The sequence below is a fragment of the Cervus canadensis genome, chromosome 33 (genome assembly GCF_019320065.1).
Source record: "Cervus canadensis isolate Bull #8, Minnesota chromosome 33, ASM1932006v1, whole genome shotgun sequence".
Classification (NCBI taxonomy): domain Eukaryota; kingdom Metazoa; phylum Chordata; class Mammalia; order Artiodactyla; family Cervidae; genus Cervus; species Cervus canadensis.
The window spans coordinates 19,685,397-19,706,618 of NC_057418.1; the positions used below are offsets into that span (position 1 = coordinate 19,685,397).

A 21,222-nucleotide genomic window follows, 5' to 3' on the forward strand; every position below is an offset into this window, starting at 1 on the left:
CAAAGCTCTTTATTAATGAGGATGAATAGGGACTTCTCTGGTGTTCCAGTGGTTAAGAATCCACCATCCAATGCAGGGGACATGGGTTCAATCCCTAGTCAGGGAATGAAGATCCCACATGCTGCAAGACAACTAAGCCCGGGCACCGCAACAGCTGAGACCACGTGCCCTGGAGCATAAAAGCCACAATTAGAGAGAAGCCCATGTGCCGCGATGAGGGTCCTGCGTGCCACAGCTAAGACCCGATGAAGCCAATAAATAAGGAGGGTGATAATGATAGAGCTATAGACGCCAAAGACATTGAAATAAGATGCATTTGCTGTTTCAAAAACCTGGCCACATTCCACTCAATTACACCTTTGGACTTCTCAGCTTTGGGGGCTCCTGGGCTTTCTGTGCCCTCTACACAAGCCCCTAACCCCCACCCCCACCCCCAAAACACACACACTGAGATGCATCCGGTCCAGAGTAGATGAGGCCCAAGGATGAGAATCCACCCTAAAGCATTGACACAGCCTCACAGTTTCAGGATCATTAAGAAATCATTAGCAGGGGAAGGATTGCTGGTTTAAATTAGAATGACACTGATAGACTTATAATTAGTAGAAACAAAAATTGTTAATTAAAATTACATCTTATTTCCCCCAGGCATGATCTCTATTTGCCACTTGGTTGAATAAAAATAAAGTCTTTTGATACAATTTGTCAACCCAAAAGAAACATTGGGAAAGGAGAAAAACATTTTAAAAGTTTCACTTTTTAAGGATGACAAACTACCTCCCTCAGAGCTCATGTTTAAATTAGACTGTGTCTTGATAAAAAATTTAAAAAAATTAACTTTTTTGTTGTATATTGTTATGGGCTGAATTTTGTCCACTCAAAATCCACGTGTTGAAGTCTTCAATATAAGGACTCAGAATATGACTGTTCATGGTAATGGGTCTTTAAAGAGGTAATTGAGGTTAAACACTGTCACTGGAGTGGATCCTAATTAAGTTTGACTGGTGTCCTAACAAGACGAGGAGACTAGAGTGTAGATCAGCGCAGAAAGAAAACCATGGGAAATACAGAAGATGACCATCTGCTAATGTTTACAAGCCAGTTAAAGATCCTTCCTTGTTGACCCTCAGAGGAAACTAACCCTGCTGACATCGTGGTCTCAAACTTCGAGCCTCCAGAAACGCAGGAAAATAAATTTCTGTTGTTTAAGCCGCTTAGTCAATTTAGGAACACCCAGTACATTTTAGGGACACTAATTTCACCTCTTACTGAATTAACTTTCAGAAGTATCAGAATTCAATAGTCCATAGATTAATCCTGCCTGTAAAAATTTCCTCTCTACTATCAGTAATTAGCATATGACTTAGCCTATTGAATGTGTTAATAAATATGGAACAGCATGTTATTTGCTGAAAATTTTTATGCATCAAATTATCATCTGTGGTTCCAAGAGTGTACATCTTATCATAAATGTCATCTTCCTTTTCAAAATGATTCAGAACAATCTCTTTTTGCTACAGTTGAAAAACGTTCAAATATGAAAGGAAAATGCGCACTACAAATGGTGTATACTCCAAAGTTATGTGTTCTTTGACAGATTTGAATGCTTTCACATATCCATTCAGGACTTGAGATGTAAATTCACTGACAAAATGAATTTCATTTTCCCATGACTCTAAATATAACTTTTGAAATACAAAGTTATTAATTGTCCTCCACTATCTCTTGCAATTATAGAAGTTTTCCACAAGTAGGTATAGATCAAAATGAATTGTTGCTGATGTCCACCATGAATACACTGAAGATGGTATCTTTATTTATTTGTATTTGGCTGCCCAGGATCTTCTTTGCTGCACACGGACTCTCTAGTTGCAGCAAGCGGAGGCTACCCTCGAGTTGCAGTGGGTAGGCTTCTCATTGCGGCAGCTTGTCTTACGGAAGGACACAGGCTCTAGAGTGTATGGGCTTCAGTAATTGTGGCACATGGGCTCAGGAGTTGTGGTTCCTGGGCTCTGGAGCACAGGCTTAATACTTGTGGCGGACAGGCTTAGCTGCTCTGCTTTGGTGGGTGGATTCCCTACCGCTGAGCCACCGCGGAATCCCCTCAGATGGTAAGCCTATAAGAGGGAAACACTTAATACATGAGTTATAACCACAATAGTTGTCTGCTGGGCAGACAACTGTTATGGGCTACATGCTGATGGCTGGGCTACATAGATGTTTCATTGTGACTCACGCTGTCACAGCCAAGAGAAAAACCAGCACAAGAGCACTTGTTTATAGACCTCAGGAATGCCAATCCCTTTGTGCATAAGTCATATTCTAAAACAAATGATTCAACTCTCTGCTGTTTTTAAATCTTCATGAATGCTCAACACTCCTCCCAGGCAATATCCCACTACATCTTGTATCTGCTGCTGCTTCTGCTGAGTTGCTTCAGTTGTGTCTGACTCTGTGCGACCCTCTGGACTGCAGTCCTCCAGGCTCCTCCATCTGTTGCATTCTCTAGGCAAGAACACAGGAGTGGGTTACCATGCCCTTCTCCAGGGGATCTTCCCGACCCAGGGATCAAACCCAGGTCTCCTGCAATGCAGGCAGATTCTTTACCACTGAGCCACGCAGGAAGCCCACATCTCATATATTCTTGTTTCTAAACTCACAAGCATTGGGTTTAGATACAGGTGATTCATTAACATAATTTTATATTCTGTAGATACTTAGTCAAACATTTGTTAACATTTATTAATTTAATTCTGCAGTATTCCTTCAAGATATGAAATCTCTCTTTTTTAAAATCACAAGTATTTCATGGTACCATGAAAAGGTCATAGGCTCCAGCATCGTGTTTATGGTGTCCAGTGGATTAAAGAGTCCTGCCATGTTATAGGACCTTGCAGACCAATGGTTTACTACCGTAACTGACTAGTTGGCTGTGTCTTATAGACTAATTCTTAAATTTTCAGTTTCAGAAATGGCTTGGTCAGTTCACCTAAAAGCAATTGGATAAATAGTACTGACAAGCAGTGGAGTGGTAAACCAGAAACATGATAGGATAATTTATGAAAAACACAATAATTCATAATGTTCACATTATCAATATGGCATATAATTATCTCTGGAGGGAAAATGACTTAAGTAAATTAAGCTTGGAAGTCAGATTATGAGTCATTCCTATACATCTAAGACTGAAGCAGATCTGTCTCTTTGGTTACCTCTTTTTACTAAGGAGTATGGATACTTATCAACATTTCACTTGGTTATTCTGGTTTGAATAATGAACGTATGGCTAATTGTGTACAAACCTAACAAACCCTTCCAAAGTGGCTGCAAAATTTTGCATTTCTCTCAGCAGTGTATGACAATTCCAGTTATTCCAAATCCTTGTCAACCAACCCTTGGTATTGTCAGTTTTGTTTTTTTTTAATTGTAGCCATTCTAATAGGTATATGATGGAATCTCATTTTTATTTTAATTTGCATGTCCTTAATCACTAGTGAGATTGAATATATTTTCATACTTATTTGCTGTTTTCATCTCTTTTATGGTCAAGTCAAATATTTTGCTCACATTTGCCCAGTATTTTGTTGTGGTCAACAAGCAGATTCTGTATAAGTTTTGCTAGATCTATCCCTAAATTTTTCCGTTTTTGTTTTTGGAGCTATTGTAAATGGTATTGTAAAAAAGATTTCATACATTTCTACTATATAGGAAGATAATTCAGTTGTATATGTTGACCTGGTATCTTATACTATGACTTCTCATATGATTATTAGAGTATTTTTGTTTATTCCTTGAGATTTTTATTGTAGATAATCATACCATCTGCAAATAGGGCAGTTTTATTTCTTACTTTTCAATTGGTATGCTACCTTCCTATCTATCATCTATCTATCCATCCATATAAAATCTGTCTTGTCTTGTTGTACTACCTAAGATGTACTATGGGCAATAGTAATGGTAAGAGTGGACACCCTTGCCTTGTTCTTCATCATTTTATTTTTTCAGTTTCAGAATTTCAGCTTGGTTTTCAGCTTGGTTCATCTTTATATTTTCAATTTCTTTGCTGAGGCTATTTTTCCTTTAGTTTCTAGAATGTTCACGATTTCTGGCTGGAATATTTGTATAGCTACTGCTTTCAAGTCTGCCTCAGATCCTTCCAATATCTGTGTCATATCAGCATTGGCATCTGTTGATTGTCCTTCCCTGTGAAAACTGTTCTGATTCTTCATCATCCCCCAAAGAAATCCCGTACCCATTAGCAGTTATTTCCCATTTCCTCTGTTTTCAGGCCTGGCCCTAGGCAATCTACTTTCGACTTCTGTAAATTTTCCTATTATGAATATTTTATATTCATTCAATCAAGATAAATTTTATATTCATTCATTTATATTATATAATTTATAATATATAATATATATTATATTCATTTATAAATTTTATATTCATTCAATTTATAATCATTCAATATAGTCTTTTGTTATTGGCCTCTTTCATCATCATTATAGTATTTTTAAGAGTCATCCATGTTGTAGCGTGTATCAGCACATCATTCTTTTACTACTGAGTAATTGGAAGGACTGATGTTGAAGCTGAAACTCCAATACTTTGGCCACCTGATGCAAAGGGCTGACTCATCTGAAAAGATCCTGATGCTGGGAAAGATTGAGGGCAGGAGGAGAAGGGGACGACAGAGAATGAGATGATTGGATGGCATCACCGACTCAATGGACATCAGTTTGGGTAAACTCCAGGAGTTGGTGATGGACAGGGAGGCATGGTGTGCTGCGGTTCATGGGGTTGCAAAGAGTCAGACATGACTGAGTGACTGAACTGAATTTTCCATTATATGGATAGAAGCTATTTTATGCATTCATCACTTGATGGAAATTTAGGTTGCTTCTCGTTATTCATTATTACAAATAATGCTGCTATGAATACTGTATAATTGTTCATGATGTAAACATATGTTTAAATTTATCTTGGGTAGATACTTAAGAGTGGAACTGTTGGATCATATGGTAAATCTATGTTAATATTTTGAGAAACTCCCAAAATCATTTCCAAAGTAAGTCATTATTTTACAATTTCATTAGCATTGTGTAAGTGTTCCAAATTCTGCACATCCTCACGGTCATTTTAGATATAAAGTCATATATCGTTGTTGCTTTAACGCTCATTCCCCTGATGGCCAGTGGTTTTTTTTGCTGAGGACTGAGGAAATGTCTGTTCAAATCTTTTGCCCATTGTCACTTGTCTTTTTATTATTATGAGTGTTCTTTATATATGCTGAATACAAATCCTTTATCAGATGAATGATCAGGAAAATTTTTTCTCAATTTATAGGTTGTATTTCATTTTTGTAATGTCCTTTGAAACATAAAAGTTATAATTTTGATGAACTTATCTATCTTTTTCTTCAGTTCCTTGTACTTTTATTGTCATATCTATGTTTCATTCTAAGACTTTAAAGTTTTACCTCTTATATGGAGGTCTCTGAACCATTCTGAGTTAATTTTTGTAAATGGCAGAAAGTAGGAGTCCAGTTTTATTCATTTGCATTGTATATCCAGTTGTTGCACCCCTATTTGTTGAAAAGACTATTTTTATCTTGTTGATTGGACTTGGATCCTTGCCAAAGAGCAGTTGACTGTAAATATGAAGATTTATCTGTGTACTTTTGATTCTATTCCACTGATCTGTTCTACCCTCTGCATCTACCCTTATGCTGGCTCCGCCCTGTCTCATTACTGTAACTTTGTAAAAAGTTCTGAAATAAGTAAATAAGAGTTCTCCAGTGTTGTTCTTTTTCAGTACTTTTTTTGCCTATTTCTATTTCATGTACCTTGACATCTAAATTTTAGGATCATCTTCTTAATTTCTTCTGAAAAAGCCAACCATACTCTGGGTTGCATAAAATCTGAGGATCCATTTGAGAAATATTGCCATCTCAACAATATTAATTCTTCTGAACCAAGAACTTGGGACATCTTTCCACTTCTTTAGGTCTTCTTTAATTTCTTTAAGCAATGTTTTATAATTTTCAGAGTATAAGTTCTATGCTTCTTTCATGAAATTTATTCCTAAGGATTTTGTATGCAATTGTAAATGGTACTTTTCTTCTTGCTTTCATTTTGCATGGTTCCACTGAGTTTTAACTTCAACATTGTATTTTTAATTCCTGAAAGTCCCTTTTGTATCTTTTTTCATAGTGACCTAATAATTCAAGCTTCAACATATATTCTTTTAACATAAAAGGGTGCTCAGATTTGGTATTTCAATATATAAAATCTCTGCAAGTATATTTTGCTCACCTGTTCTCATCTATGTCTCTCTTGTAGAGATTTCTTTCCTCCTTTGTTTTTCCCCTTTAATTTCAGGAATGATGTAAGATATACCTTGAAAGTGTTCAGAGATCCTTTGGAATTGCTTCTGCCAGATCTTTGGGGACACCAACAACCCTTGATCACTTGGAATTAACTTTACCACCCGGAAAGTATGCATTTCTGTACCAAACCTACCTGAATGTTAGGAATCTTCTAGGGAAACCTGTGTTTCCTCTGACACTCAGAGCCAAATTTGAGATGTTTGCCAATGCTCTCCCTTCACATGGTGATAGTTCTCTAGCTTACCTTATTACTGAGGTTATCATCCTTTGTAAGTTGTATTTTTATGTGCGGGATCAACTATACAAACCTCTACTCTGCTCAAAGTGCCAGGTTTTGTATGTGGCTCTTTTTTTTTAAGGCCTCATACATTATTTACTTTTCAAATCTTTATTTATTTATTTGACTGTGCCACATCTTAGTTCTGGCATGGGGTACTGTTAGTTGCAGCATGTGAAATCAACTGGATCTCTAGTTGACCATGATCTAATCCAGACTCCTGCATTGGGATCGTGGAGTCTTAGTCACTGGACAACCAGAGAAGTCCTTGTATGGGGTTCTTTAAATCCCAAATTCTTGTCCCCCAGAGATTGTCAAATACCATGGACAAACACCTGATTCCAGCACTTACATGCCACTCCAAATTCACACTTTATTATCATTTTTGCTCTTATTATTATTTGCTCTTTTCTATCAGATCAACCATGCATTATAAAATACTTAAAATTATAGAGCAATTTTCCTTTCCTCTGAACATTTAGTCTGCAATATTAACTGCAGTGCATTTTAATTCATGTCTTTTTAATTTAACTCCAGCGAAGGTGGTGAACTTGATTCTGGTTCTAGAAACATGACCTTTGGTTAGTCTTTCTTTCTCTCTGTGTCTTAGCAACTCCATCTATGAAAAATGAAGAGGTTGGGCTAAATTATCCATATGGACCCTTTCAGCTGTAAATGTTCATGACTTGCAGATGCAATAATTCTTAATTTTGCAGAGACTTCATTAGTTATTAATCATGTAGTGGGAGGTTTTTTTACATTGCAGGGATAAGATTGTTTTACCCAAAACTATAGTTTTTCTCTGACCTGAGCGGCTTATTCACTTTCTCTCCTACAATGGGAGTTCTTGTATTGGGGCCTGTACACCTGATTGATGACTATTATAATTCCACTTTAAAATATTAGAAGAGTAAAACAAAATACACCAAATTAAAAAATTGGTTTTTCCCTTCACTTCGATTTTAATAGTACCCAGAAGAGGTAAAATAGCAATGACATATCCTTGAAAGCAAGATGTTCCGTAATTACTATTAATGACTTTAAAATTTTATTTTATTTTGGCAGCATCAAGTGATTTGTGGGATCCTGGTTCCCTGACCAGGGATCAAACCCAGACCCCTGGCAGTGAGAGCAGGGGTCCTAACCACTGGACAACCAGGGAATTCTTCTAAAATTTTTTGAGATATGATTTGGCTTTCTTTAGAAGAGTTATTGGAAATTCTCCTGAAATTTCAGATAGCATTCAGAGATAACTATATATTTAGCCAATTCAACACTTTCAAAGCCGTTCAAAAAACAAGCCATAAATCGGCAGCAGAAATTGAAAAGGAAAAATCCTCTTGGAACAAACGCTATTTACTACCAAGAACCCATGAATGATAGAGAACAATATAAACCAAAAGGGTGTTTTCCTTCTGTCATTTGAAGTTGCAGGAGCAAGTCTGTATCCTTGAAGAAATGAAATGCACTGAGACAGCACGAGATACATTATTCAGTTGCTTGCTACATAATGTGATTTAAATTGTTTTGCCTTCCATTATCCTCGGCTCGTGGGCACTTAAGTTGAGGCAGATTTATGAGCAGTTCATAATTAACAAGTGTTCCTCTCCAACAAAGATAGTAGCCTAATTTGGGGGGGAGATGGGGTCTTTCTCTCTGTCCCCACTGAACTTCTCGATCAGCGCGTTTGCTTCCCTCCAGTCTATGACTCCATTAACTTCAAAAGCAAATTAGAAGCTAGTCTTTTTAACCGTAGTTACTCCATTCAAATCAAAAGATACTTAATTAGTTTGCTTCTAGGATATATTAGTGTAATAACAGCATCTAGTATAAATTTTATAACAGGACAGTCTAAGACAAAGTGGGTTCAGAAAAGATTTCAAACCTGAATTATGACCAATGCCTGAAGGACAGCCTGGACAAAGTCTGATTCTAGCCTACATTTGTAAGACTGTCACCCGTTTATAAACCCTTAAAAGACCCATTTGGCCATGTTTGGTGGGTAAGTCCTGTGACACAAGTTAAAATTGGAAAGTTGTCTTCTCCAAGATGGTTTTGGCAAAGTCTATTTTCAACAAATATGAGGAGCTCCAGAAGGAAGTGATTTATCTAGTTTTCTCCCGCTGCCTCCCATTTGCCCACGCCTGGTACTCCAGGCCCCGAGGACCCCTTGTTGTGCTGGCAGAACGGCGTGTGGATGAGAGGAAGGAGGCTTCTGACTGTCGTGATGTTGCTGTTCTCTCTGTCTATACCTCGTGGTCACCTGGGAGGAAGTCCCTGGGCATTTCTTAAATTCCATCTTGCTTTGCTTTAGAAAGTGTGATGTACATCCTGCTGTGTGTTTCACAGGATGGTTTAGTGATACAGAAGCCAAGAAAAGAAGTATTTCCAGAGACGGGAGTGGGTAACTGCATTGAATACTGCTGAGAGAACAGAGAAGAGCTCTTTAAATTTGACAGCGTGGGGGGAGTCGTGGGTGATCTTTGAAGAGAGTGATCTTGAAGAGGGGAAAGACATTTGACTGGGAGGAGCTAAGGAGAAACAAGAGGTAAAGATAACTCTGGTACTTCTTCTATAAGGAATAATAGGAACTAGGGATGTACCTCGAGAGGATCATGGGAGTCAAGGAAGTGCTCCTAAAAAGGCAAATATCAGAGAAGTTTCTGTGCAGAGGAAAACTATCCAGTGGATATCAATAATGCATTTCTTCTTCTAGGAACTTACAAATATAATCAGAAATGTGAACAAAGAGAAATGTACAAAAATGTTCATTTTATGTCCATTTAAATTCGTGAAAAAAATGTATAAAAGTGGAAAAGAAATGTACCAAAATGCCAATAGCAGTTATCCTTGGTTGATGGAATTATGAATAAGTAGTGATAAGAGTAAGAAATAAGAAATACTATTTTCTCCTTCATTGTCTATTTTCTAAATTTTCGATGTGAATATATATTTCTCTTAAAATAAGTGTGAGAAAAACATTTTCTTTTTAAATATGTGAATGTGTCAAATCCCCGTTAAATATGTTTAGATATTATTCCTCATGATAACATCTCCTAACACAGTCTGATTAAGGAGAAGGAAATTCTTATTTGTAGAGAAAGCCAGAAAAGACATATGTCTGTAAGAATTTCAAATTTTTTTATACTCTTTACATTTTAAGATGAGAATATTTATTTCCAAACCTAGCCTATAACTTTAAAGATGGAAAAATAAAATTGCAGATAATATTTATTTTTACAAAAAGAGAGCTGCTTATTTTCTACTCGACCTGCAAGCATTTCATATGAATACGCAATTCAACCAAATGGATTTAGGTGCATTTACAAAAATTGAATTAGGTGTATAAATTATGATCAAATAAAATGCCTCATGGTAAGTTAAGTGTGTAAACCAAAGGTTTAAGAAACGCTTCTGTTAATATCTTAAGTATAATAATTCTACCATGTACAGGTTGTCCAGTTTAAAACTCATAATTAGAATCTAGTGAAGCAGATGACAAAACAGATGCCTAGAATGCAAATGTGTAATTTATCCTTGTATATGATTAATTTATGATCCGCTCTGCTTTGAAAATTTTGAAATAAGCCCATATATATTTCAAAAACTCATTTTTATGAAAAGTAGTTTGTTTCACAGACAACACAATTTTATATTTAATTTAATTTTCATTATTATCTTCTGGAACAACTGTTTTTTCCCTGAAATATTAAAGAAGAAAAATGTTTTATTAGTATGCAATTTACAACAGCAGGATCTGCTACTTTATTTTTTATGACATTTATTTTCTTGTATTCTTAAAAATTCACAAGACAGTAAATTCCTTTGTGAACTATTTTTCCCATCTTCAAAGCACTGGTTTTATTTTTGAAATTCTGGTTATGTCCAAATTTATAACATGTGTCCATTATTTTTATGAGCATCAATTTCAAGTATCATAGCTAAAAATCAAGCAAATATCTTTACAAAGAAAAGTCTGAAACATTTCACAAGAAATACACAATAGACTGTGACCTTATTAAGACTGCTTGACTACCAACCACACAGAAGTTCTTGTTAAACTTTAAGCTCTTTCTTATACCTTTAATAATAATCACAATAATTTTTTGAGTGTCAGGAGGTACACTGTGGCTCCATAGAAATGCTGTCGGCACCTGGAGAGGCCATTTATCTCCACTCTTACTACCCTTCTTTCTTTCTGTGAAGTCTCTAATTTTACTTTATTTTGACATCTCTTCTGATTTTGACACTGACTGCTTCTCAATCTCTTTCTTCAATTATGGAAGACCTACTCTTGGCAAGGTTTTTTTGTCATTGCTTTTGCATAGCTGCCTTTGGAAAGGTTTTAAAAATCAGATTATTTCAGGTGCTTTGATAATTGTTGATCAAGGATCAACAAGGATATGTTAATGTAATGCAAAGAAAAGAACATACAATTTGGAGCTGTGAGACCTGGGGTTGATAATCCTTTGTCTGACACTTAATAGTTATGTGACCATAAATGACCGAGAGGCTTTCTGAGCCCTGGTTTCTACATCTTAAAGCGATAAAAATACTTATATCAAGGCTTATAGTGAATGAGGTACACAAAAGATAAAGTTCTCAAAAGTGCTTTGTACAGTGAAATACTAACGCTATTGTTATTTTAAAACTGTAATGGTTCTGACTTTGTCTTCCTTTACTCCTAGTTGTCTCTGAGGCTTTCCACATCTATAATTGAATCTGCTATTTTCTCTTTGTTAAAATTAAAGTTTATGCTAAAACCTAAATGCAACCATGCTCTGGAGCCCACAAATTAGCACATTATTCTTTCCCAGTTTATCTATAGGACACACGCATGGTTCTAGGCAGAGGAGCGTGCAATGCGGCACGCTTAACTTTAAACAATGAAAGGACAGAGATAAATTAGAAAAGTGCTAGGAAGAGCTAGTAAGAATAAGACCAATTTTCGTTTTATTTCAAAGTTCTTTGAGACTGCTCTAATCATTCTGCTACAAATCTGTAAACACAATAGACAATCAATGTTTCAAAATAAAATCATCTGAAGGAATGGGCCAAGAGGGCCAGATAACTTAGAGGGCTTTAAAAATCCTAATAACTAAGTGTCTTTGAATTCTACAAATGGTTTCCAAATAATAGGAATCATGTATATATACATTAATACAGTAACATACATTATTCCAATTATGCATATAATGAAAGTATTCTCTTTACCAAGAAATTACAGAAATTATGCACACTCTTTAATGCAAGCTTGCTAGGTCTGGAAGTGCTGTGTGGATTTTTCCACCATATAGATCCTTACTGATCTTTTAAAGAACTGCTCATCATTTCTGCATTCATTCCAAAAATAGTCATTAAACACCTATCATATATTAGGAAATAAGTATAAACAGTTTACAAAACAGCCACTATCCTGGCCCCAATCTCTGTTCTGATTGAATCTCATTAAATATTGTGTTAGATGATAATAAGTTCCGGGGAGAAAAATAAAATCAGGAGAGTGAACTGTGCAGTAGTGGGGGATAATTTTTGCTTATTTACTTGCTTGTTTGTTTGGCCCTTTAATTAGGGTGGCCAGAAAAAGCCCATTTGAATAAAGATGAAGGAAGAAGTGAGGGAGCAGGCCTGGCAGGTCAGGTGGGGAAGCTTCGGACATAGGCAGCAGCCAGGGTTAAGGTTCCAAGGGTCAGCGTGTGCGTCTGGCATACTTGACCATCAGCAAGGAGACGACTGTCCTGGAGTGGAGTAAGGAGGTGGGACGGTTGCTGGGGCTGTTGATGTATTCTGTAGGGCTTTACAGAACGTCGTGAAACCACTGGTTTCTCTTCTGAGAGAAAAGATGGGCAAACCTGGAGGGCACCAAACAGACGCCTGACTAAATCTGAACTGGATTGCTCTGGATGCTGTGTGTGAATACACGGGATGGGGGGCAAGGGCAGGAGCCAGGAGATGGGGTTAGGATGCTGCTGTGAGAGGTGATGGAAAGCCTGAACTAGGCTCGTGATGCTAAGATGACCTGCAAATGTCATTGCAATCATCCAAAATGGTGGCCAGAGAAGACAGGAGATAATTCAATTTAGAAACACCTGTATTTGTAAGGGCTTTCCTGGTGGCTCAGATGATAAAGCATCTGCCTGCCATGCGGGAGACTCGGGTTCGATCCCTGGGTCGGGAAGATCCCCTGGAGAAGGAAATGGCAACCCACTCCAGTACTCTTGCCTGGAAAATCCCATGGATGGAGGAGCCTGATAGGCTACAGTCCATGGGGTCACAAAGAGTCGGACACGACTGAGCTGCCACCCTGGGGGTATTTGTAAGACAGGAAGAAGGGAGAAAACCAGAGAGGCTCAGAGTTCCCAGAGTCCAGGTCCCTGCTAGACCCTCCACCTAAATTCTGGTTCAGATGTCAAGACTGATAATGCCACGCACACTCTGAGAGGCTGTGAAAAAGTTAATTGCTTAAATAACTGAGGTCTCTGGGCAGGGGGGATTAGAGCGGGGGGGATTAGAGGGGGGGGATTAGAGGGGAGGGGATTGGAGGAGAGGCTCCTCTCACAGGTCGAAATGGCTTGAGAGCGGAAGGAAAGGAAACTAACTCAGAGTTTTTATTGTGGTTGAGGTTTGGGACCATGGTGAGAATTCTAGTGGGTTTGCAGAGGTTTGTGTGGTTTGAATTTCCCATTGGATCCACTTGCTCTTTCTTATCAACTTGCCAGTTTGTGACAGGCCAGAGAGAGAAAGGTAAGGATTAAAAGCTGTGGGCAGTCAAACATCAAAATTGGAGTCTGGCTCTTTATTATAATCCCTAACCTGGTTTTAAAGGAGTCAGGTCCTTTAAAGGTCCTTCTCCTCCAGAAGAAAGTAATGCCAGAGATAATATACATATTAGAAAAGGATATTTAGTGACTCATTCACTATTTCTTGTTTGTGCTTGTAAATATATTGTAATTGCAAAAATAAAAAAATACAGAAAAGCATAAAACAGAAATTAAAATTCCCTCATAACCTCAACATCCTAAAATAATCACAGTGACCCTTTTTGTGTATTGCCTTCCTGAATAGTTTGATTATCAGAAAAATAAATTTAAAAAATAATAAAGTGAATTTTTTTCTGGTGTACATTTCTTTACATTGACCCCTTTCCTCAATGAAGTCTTTATATTAACTGCTGTTCTCAAACCTTTTTTTTATAGGGAAGTTAATGCTACTTATTCAATTTTGCTTACTGTTTCTAGTGATGCTTTTCAGCCTATTCTCTTGTTTTTTTAAACATGGCAGAACTGAACCTACTGTATTTTTTTAAAGTTGGCAAACCTATGTTTCTTTGTCAGAGAAGTGTTATTTTTACCAGATGTATTTTTATTTTGCTGTCAAGAATCCACTGGAATTCGAACTTGACCTTTACTATTCAATGCCTCTTGGAAAGCTAAGAGTCACCACAGGGCCACATGGTTCTACACTGCTCCACAAAAAATACATTGTATATTTGAAAATCCACAGTCTCTTACCACTTTCATCTTTCAGGTGCTTAAAGAACTTGTCAGATTCAAAGGCAGAACCACGAACTTTTATGTTTAAAAGATTTCATGGAAGTTTGGCCTTGGTGCTTCTGAAGTCAGCTAGAACGGGCACTGTAACGCCCACTACTCTCGTCTTTTCATATTCCTTACTGCTGTTCCTCAGAGTACTTTTCATTGCCACAGCCCAGGGACAAATAGGAAAAAGAATTGTGTGTCATGTATTGCTTGTCATCTTCTTTTTTTTTGGTTTGTTTGCTGTGTTCCATTTAGTGAATATCAGCCTACATAGTCAGTTCCATGATAAAGTGAGTGGAGTTGGCTCTGTCATAAGGCGAAGGTGGTCACGGCCTTGGGCTTTGCAAAGAAAACCCTCAAACGTGCGAAGACCTTCAAAGATTTTTGTTCTCAGGGACTTCCCTGGTGGTCCAGTGTGAAGACTGCACCTTTCAATGCAGAGGTTATGGGTTCAATCCCTGGTTAGGGAGTTAAGATTCCACATGCCTTGAAGCCAGAAAACCAAAATGTAAAACAAACAAGATTGTAACAAATTCAACTAAGACTTTCAAAATGGTCTACATCAAAGACATTTTAAAAGAGAAAAAAAAGGACCTTGGTTCTCAAGGTGATCCCAGCAAACCCCTCTGCGTGCATGCCCCGTCACTTCAGTCATGTCCGACTCTTTGCAACCCCATGGACAATAGCCCACCAGGCTGCTCTGTTCATGGAATTTTCCGGACGAGTGGAGTGGGTTGCCGTGCCCTCCTCCAGGAGATCTTTCTGACCCAGGGATTGAATCCATGTGTCCTGCATTGCAGACAGATTCTTTACCGCTGAGCCACCGGGAAAGCCCCAGGAAATCACCTTATGGCTTTTCAAAAGAAGGTTGATCTTGGATCATCGAGATATGTGAATGGGTTTCCACTTCACTTACATCAGCGGACATTTGTATAAAGGATACAATACAAGTATATGTAGATGACGAATTTTTTCAGGGGGAAATGCATTTTGGGCTCTTTGTGGAATGATCGAGAAGAGTGTTTTCTGATACTTTTGCAGAACACAAAGCCTAGAACATTTACTGTTGGCCCTTTACAGGAAAGCAGATCCCTGCCCTGGTCATCCATATTCACACAGAGAGGACTGTTTATGTCAAAGTTTGTTAAAAATTGGTAGTTAATTTGGCATTATAACTACATACATTAATTATGAAAAATAAATTATTGTAAGGTACTGATTATATTTATTGCAAAAATGTCTAGAAATACGGAATATCATTCTCGAGCAAGACATTGGAATCACAGAGTTAAAAAAAAAGCAAGTGACTTTGGAAGAAAGCATGTGGTCTTTTGTTTAACTTATTCTTTGTCATTGTTTTTGTTCAGTTGCTCAGTCATGTCTGACTCTTTGCGACCCCATGGACTACAACATGCCAGGCTTCCCTGTCCTTCACCATCTCCTGTAGTTTGCTCAAACTCATGTCCATTGAGTCAGTGATGCCATCCAACCATCTCATCCTCTGTTGCCCCCTTCACCTCCTGCCTTGAGTCTTTCCCAGCATCACAGTCTTTAACTCATCACATCAGGTGGATAAAGTATTGGAGCTTCAAGGCCTCACTATTTCCTGTACTTGAAATACATTGTGACAAATACCAGCACAAGACCTACTTTAACTTTATGAACAGTATTAAGTGAGCTTAGCTTGGTGTGATATATACAAAGCTATAAAAATCTAATTGTTCTCTCAAGAAGTTAATATTAACATTATTATTAATAATCGTGCTAAGCAGGGGCTGCTGGATCTGAGAATTCATCTTTCACTGGTGTCTTTAAAGCCCATTCATTTGTACTGATATTAAGAAGCAGAAGACATTTTTTTCTTATGTACAAAGAATATTTTGAATTTCCTCTTGTCTTAACTTGATGTATGACACATGAAAAACCTATATGAAAGGGAAATTCAGATTGGGATTTTATTACAAAAAAATGGAATTTTACAAAAAGAAGTTATGTTAAAATATTTTACTTATAGATTACTCTGTACTGTGTGAGACATTTAAAAAAAACTATTAGGTGATTTCTGTGATGTATAATATCACATATTTGTGCTCGGTTGCTCCGTCACATCCAATTATTTGCAAGCCCATGGACTGTAGCCAACCAGACTCTTCTACCCATGGAATTTTCTAGGCAAGAATACTGGAGTGGGTTGCCATTTCCTACTCCAGGGTATCTTCCCGGCCCGGGGATCAAACTTGCCTCTTTTGCGTCTCCTGCACTGGCAGGTGGAAACTTTACCACTAGTGCCACCTTGGAAGCCCACAGCGTTCCCATAAAAGTGTAGGAGCTATGTGTATCTTAAAGAAAGGCACGACCTTGTATCTTTCTACTACACACTAACATCTGTGACATTTATTTCAAATAATTCTGCCCTTACCCAGAAATTCCGTAAGGAATTAGAAAATACACAGACATAAGTTCTTGTTATATTGCATATTTATCATTTTATTCATATTTATCGGGCGTCCCAGGTAGCTGAAAGTGTAAAGAATCTGTGATGCTGGAGACCTGGGTTTGATCCCTGGGTTAGGAAGATCCCCTGGAGAAGGGCATGGCAACCCACTCCAGTATTCTTGCCTGGAGAATCCCATGGACAGAGAAACCTGGCGGGCTCCATTCCATCAGGTTGCAAAGAGTTGGACACGACTGAGCAATTTTCACTTCACTTCACTGCATATTTATCATTCAGTATTTGCTTCATAGAATTTCTATTTTAGTGGACACCCTAAGTTTTTTGTCAAGAAACTTTTAAACACTTTTTCCCATTAATCTTATAAAATTGCTTGGAGAACATAGTTTTTCTAAAGATCTTCTTTTTAGATGTCTTTAGGAAAAGTCTACTTTATAGCTTTTATATTTTATAAATCTTTCACAATATAAATTATTCCCACCTTCCTTTTACCTTTGGCAGCACAATATTTCAGAATTTTCTGGAAAGAAAAAGCTTAAGTCATTTCCCATCATTTCTAGGTATAGGATTAAATTAATCTAACAAAATTTAGAGAAGAAACTCTTCCTTTCATGGAGCTTTTGTGTTCTTTTATTTCCTTTGTACCTGAAATTTATGTGCTCTTGGGGATTTGTAAATCATTTTTGCCATCTACACCACTGATCTCAGACCCTGGAAAAACATTTTTGAGTCTTGATTTCCTTTCCTGCAGCATTTTCAGGATGACAGATTATACTAAGATTATTTTGATTAGAATGTAAATTGGATTATCTGGAATTCTATCAAGTATAGTCATTATCTCCTCTTCTCTCTAGTATCAAGATTAGTACAGTAATGATATACTGATTAGGACTGTACTATACTCATATACTGATATACTGTAATGAGTAACTGATGCTCCTATTTATTACCCCAACATACCACACTGTCCTCTGAATCAAGAAGGTTGCCAGTATGGTTTCAGTAGGTATTTTATTTATACTAATCCTTTAAATGTGTATAATCTTATTTAACAAAGTTCTGTTAGCCAGATTATTCAATTAACTAGATCAGTTCTTTCTTTGCTTTCTGTTGGATAACAGAAAGACTGTCAAATTTTAAGTTTGTTGGATTATTCCACTTTTTCATTTCTTATATGTAAATCCTCTCTTGCATCTTATTCTTTTTTTTTCTAAGTCAAGGTGTATTTAAAGTGAATTTTCCGGCAGCTCTGCACTTGCACCGGAGCGGCCCAATGCCACTGAAGAATAACATACAATGCTGCCAACCGGTCTCATTCAGTTTATGGCCACGAGCTGCAAATATGACCTGGGGATTCCTGGCATGCCTGCTATATTTCTCCAGTCAGTTCACTCTCCCACTCTCTAGGATGACTGCTCCTACACCATCTCCTATCTCCCTTGCCGCTTTCTTCTTTCTCATCAGATGACTTTGCCTTTGGTCATCAATCAGAACAGAACTTCCAATCCTCCCAGCCCCACATCTACTCAGCTACGTGTGTCTGTCCCCACAGACTTGTTTTCTCATCTGTTGAAAATGAAATGCACCAGCTGGGCTCCTACCCGAGGCCAGAGCACCCACGCCTGCTTTGGATTCCACTTACATCCCCTAGCTCTGCTCCTGCATCACCCTTCCCCCTCCAGCTTCCTGAATCCTTCCCTTTGGCAGCCCACATGCAGAAATTTCTTGCTACTAAAAAAGACCCTTCCATACTGCATAACATTCTCTAGCCCCCACCCATTTTTCTGTTCCTTATTGTTCAGTCCAGTCCAGTTCAGTTCAGTTCAGTGGCTCAGTTGTGTCCGACTCTTTGCAACCCCATGAATCGCAGCACTCCAGGCCTCCCTGTCCATCACCAACTCCCGGAGTTTACTCAAACTCATGTCCATCGAGTCGGTGATGCCATCCAGCCATCTCATCCTCTGTCGTCCCCATTGCCTCCTGCCCCCAATCCCTCCCAGCATCAGGATCTTTTCAAATGAGTCAGTTCTTTGCATCAGGTGGCCAAAGTATTGGAGCTTCAACTTCAGCATCAGTCCCTCCAATGAACACCTGGGACTGATCTCCTCTAGGATGGGCTAGTTGGATCTCCTTGCAGTCCACGGGACTCTCAAGAGTCTTCTCCAACACCACAGTTCAAAAGCATCAGTTTTTCGGTGATCAGCTTTCTTCACTGTCCAACTGTCATATCCATACATGACCACTGGAAAAACCATAGCCTTGTCTAGATGGACCTTTGTTGGCAAAGTAATATCTCTGCTTTTTAATATGCTATCTAGGTTGGTCATAACTTTCCTTCCAAGGAGTAAGCATCTTTTAATTTCATGGCTGCAATCACCATCTGCAGTGATTTTGGAGCCCCCCAAAATAAAGTCTGACACTGTTTCCACTGTTTCCCCATCTATTTCCCATGAAATGATGGGACCGGATGCCATGATCTTAGTTTTCTGAATGTTGAGCTTTAAGCCAACTTTTTCACTCTCCTCTTTCACTTCACCTGACATGCCTCTTGAGAAATCTATATGCAGGTCAGGAAGCAACAGTTAGAACTGGACATGGAACAACAGACTGGTTCCAAATAGGAAAAGGAGTATGTCAAGGCTGTATATTGTCACCTTGCTTATTTAACTTATATGCAGAGTACATCATGAGAAATGCTGGTCTGGAAGAAGCACAAGCTGGAATCAAGATTGCCGGGAGAAATATCAATAACCTCAGATATGCAGATGACACCACCCTTATGGCAGAAAGTGAAAGGAACTAAAAAAGCCCTTATGGTTACACCCCTATATTGTCACAGCCACTTGCTCCCCTCTGTGTCTCTTGAGCCCACCCCCATGGATAGATTGCTGTGGGCAAGGCCAGAAACTAGCCTTCCTGTTGCCAATCCAGGTAAGTTTCCGTCCTTACACCTCTGGATCCCTTGGCAGCGATGGATGCAGTTGCTCATCTTGAAATGGCTTTATTCACAGGTCCCACGCTGAGCTCACCGGCTGATCCTTCTCTCCTGTGGCTCCTCGGAGTCCCTCCCAGAGTCTCCATGTTGAGGTACTCTAAATGTTCATTGCTTGCCTTCTTTAATCTAGTCTCACTTTATCCAATGATTTTATGTACCAACTACATGCTGAAATGGCCAAGGTGGCTCAGTGGTAAAGAATCTGCCTGCAAGGCAGGAGACTTGGGTTTGATCCCTGGGTTGGGAAGACCCCATGGAAGAGGGCATGGAAGCCCACTTCAGAATTCTTGCCTAGAAAATCCCATGGAGAGAGGAGCCTGGTGGGTTATAGTCCATGGGTTCACAAAGAATTGGACACAACTGAGCAACTAAACAACACCACAACAACGATATTTCTACCTCCTATTCTCCCCTGGCTGCAGGCACCCCTTGAATAACTCCACTTAGATGACTGTCAGGCACCTGAAACTTGGTATGTCAGAATGAGGACTCTTGCTTCTTCTCCCTCCCTACTCCCAAACTCACTCCTGTCTCTCCATTTTAGAAGATGGCAACTGGTCTCTCACTTGCTCATGTCAAATATTTAGGAGTCCACAGCCCACATTGAGCAAGCATTACTACTACAGGCAGTCTTTGGAGATATTGCAGGTTCAATTCCAGCCCACTGTAATACAGTGGACATCACAATAAAGCAAGTCATAAGAATTTTTTTGTTTCCCAGTGCATATAAAAGTTATCTTTACTCTATATTGAAGTCTATTAAGTGTGTGATGGCATTGTGTCTTTAAAAACAATGTACATACCTTAATTAAAAGATAATGCTGTTGGGGGCAAAAATGATACTGATAGAATTGTGCAACTCAGGGTTACTACAAACCTCCAATGTATGAAAAATGCAGTATCTTTAAAGCCTAATAAAGTGAAGCACAATAAAATGAGGTATGTCTGTGTCATAAATTCTGAACATTTCTCACCCCAGATTTGCCTCTGTAGGGACCAAGTCAAAGGCCTACTGAACAAGGCTTCTGCCCTTGATCCCTCTGGTCTCTATTCCATGAAGTAGATAGAATAGTCCTGTTAAATTATGAATCAGCTCAAGTTCTCCTGGCCCAGAACCCTTCAGTGACTTTTCATCATATTTGTGTGGTGTGTGTTAAATCGCTTCAGTTGTGTCCGACTCTTTGAGACCCTATGAACTGTAGCCCGCCAGTCTCCTCCATCCATGGGATTATGCGGGCAAGAATACTGGAGTGGGTTGCTATGCCTTCCTCCAAGGGATCTTCCCGATCCAGGAATCGAACCCATATCCCTTATGTCTCCTGAACTGGCAGAAGGGTTCTTTACCACTATCGCCACCCGGTTTAAAACAGGGCCAAATACCCCTTACAGCAATTTGGTCCTGCCTCGTCCCTCTGATTCCTCTTGCTTCCACGCTCCTGTGTGTTTACTTTCCCCCGACAGTTCATAAACCTTCTCGTTTCTCCCAAGATGCACCACGTTTGATCCTGCCTCAGTACCTTTCCATCTGGTGTTCTGGCTACCCAGAACACTCCTTCCTCCAAGTATTTCATGACA

At 38.6% G+C, this 21,222-nt stretch overlaps 1 long non-coding RNA gene across 1 annotated transcript in view; it reads left to right on the forward strand.

The window, feature by feature from the left end:
* LOC122434083 overlaps window positions 1-21,222 on the forward strand; it is a 32,020-nt gene that overhangs the window by 4,975 nt on the left and 5,823 nt on the right. Inside the window, exons 3-4 of the long non-coding RNA XR_006267236.1 lie at window positions 19,664-19,739; window positions 21,136-21,209. This is a non-coding gene — a long non-coding RNA (uncharacterized LOC122434083). The remainder of the gene's footprint in view (window positions 1-19,663; window positions 19,740-21,135; window positions 21,210-21,222) is intronic.